Source organism: Mus caroli, chromosome 1 (assembly GCF_900094665.2).
Source record: "Mus caroli chromosome 1, CAROLI_EIJ_v1.1, whole genome shotgun sequence".
In the NCBI taxonomy this organism is placed as follows: Eukaryota; Metazoa; Chordata; class Mammalia; order Rodentia; family Muridae; genus Mus; species Mus caroli.
In genome coordinates, this window is record NC_034570.1 from 133,049,924 (window position 1) to 133,052,282 (window position 2,359).

Sequence of the window (2,359 nt, forward strand, 5' to 3'; positions counted from 1 at the left end):
TCTTCTTCTTCTTATTCCTCTGTGTCTTCTCTCACTCCCATTTTCTCCTTCTTCTCTTCCCCCACCCCTTCTGTTCTACTTCCCCTTTATCTGCCCAATCATCAGCTCTCCTTTATTTTGCAAATTAATGTGGGGAAGAAGGTTTATAGGAAATCACCTGAGTGCAGACTCATTCCTCCATCCCCTACTGCCCCTACCCCCCACGTGCCTTACCCCTACCCCCACTTCACTGGAATCCCTTAAAGGAGAAAGGAATTAACATCTAATATAATTAGCCCTAGGGCTAGCCACAACTGGGACTACTACTGTGGTCTTTAACATAATTGGCTGGTGCCAGGAGCCAAACTATAAACTTAACTTCTGCTTTTCTCCTAAATGGTGGTTGTTAGGCAGGCTGGGAACCTGGGGTTGAAGATTTGTAGAGGGAATAATCTAGAGAGTGATGCTAGAAGCTGGATTTGTTGGGATGGTAACCTAGAGACACAGGTCTTCTTGGGGGCAGGGGGGGGGTGGGCGGGGAGAGGTAGCCTTGAGAATGGATGTAGATACCAGCATGTTAGTTTACTTGAGTTCAAATTTCTAAGTTGGAGTCTGAAACTCAAAATTGGGTCACTCATTGCCCCACTTTTGTGGTAACTAGAAGGTTAAATCATTGGACTTCCTGAAGTATGTCTAATCTTATGAAAACTGTTAACTCAGGCCTACATATATTGGTGATAGGACAGGATTGGACCATTATATTCCACAAGGGTTCAGGCTTCTTATCATTTAGTCTTGGTGGTATCTATGAGTCTTTGGTAGGGAGCCCTATCAGTGGAAGACAGAAGGCAGTCTTGAGACTGAATTCTCCTCCTGCTGGTATGGGGCTCTTCAGGATGAGACAGAAATATGCAATAAGGGAATTCTCCAGTTGTTTAGGACCTACTTGAAAGTCACGCTAAACATCTGCTTCATATGTGTGGGGAAGTCTAGGTCAAGCCTTGTATGGACTGTGGTTGGTGGTTCAAGTATCCAGTTTAGTTGACGCTGTTGTTCTTCTTGTGGAGGTCCTATCTCCTTCAGGGCCTGCAATCCTTCTTCCTATTCTTTCCTATTCCATCTACTGTTTGGTTATGAACTATCTGCTGAGTTGAGCCTCTCAGAAGACAGCCATGCTAGACATCAGCCTTCAAACTTAACAGAATAACATTAATTGGGTCAGGGATTGGTGTTTGCCCGTTAGATGGGTCTCAATTTGAGCTCATCATATATAAAGTGAATATATAAATAATAAAATTAAATTAAAAAACCCAATCTTATAAAGATGATACAGGCCTCTAAAGAGAAAATGAATATATCCCTTAAAGAAATACAGGAAAATCCAATCAATCAACTAGAGACCCTTAAAGAGGAGACAAATAATTCCCTTAAAGATATACAGAAAAACACAATAAAACACTTAAGGAAAATTGATAACACTGTTCAAGACCTGAAAATTGAAATAGAAGTAATACAGAAAACCTAACCTAAGGAAATCCTGAAGATAGAAAACCTAGAAAAGAGAACAGAAAGAACACATGCAAGCATTACCAAAAAAATACAAGAGATGGAAAAAGAAACTCAGGCATAGAAGAGATGATTGAAGAAATTGATACATCACCCAAAGAAAAATGTTAAATCTGAAAAAGTCCTGACAGAAAACACTCAGGGAATCTGGATACTATGAAAAGACCTAAACTAACAGGAATAGAAGAATGTGAAGTGCTGGCAGCCAGTCACAGCAGTGAATGTGTTCCAGAGAAGACATAAATATCAAGCTAGGAAAAGATTGAGTCAGACACCTAAGACTAGGATGCTTTGCACCTCTGACTGATTAGCAATCAGAAAATTTATTTATTAATACAAAAAAAAATTCATGGCGTCAAGAGATACAGATCATATAATTTTGTTCTATGCATTGTTTTAATTATTATGCCCAGGGATCAGGTTAAGCATAAGGAGAAAGATTTTATTGTCAACTCAATACTTTTACCCCTAAAATTCTACAAATCTTTTTAGCTTAAGTATGTACATAACAAACTTTCTTCACACTGGCAGCACTTTGTGGTTTCAAGATGCTTAGACAGAAAATAGATAGAATCTGAATTAATTCAGTCAAATAACTGCTTTACACAGTATATGATTAACTTTTAATGGTCAATCATTCTACTTGAAAATTTGCATAAGGCTGAGATCAAGCTTAGGAATCATAGTAGTGGTTATTTTTATTTATAATTTTATGATAATGTGTTTAATAAAATGATTGTTTTGTTTCTAAATTAACATCACAACAACCTGGTATAAATCAGTCTATCAAAGACTGGAAAATCTTTTTTTTTTT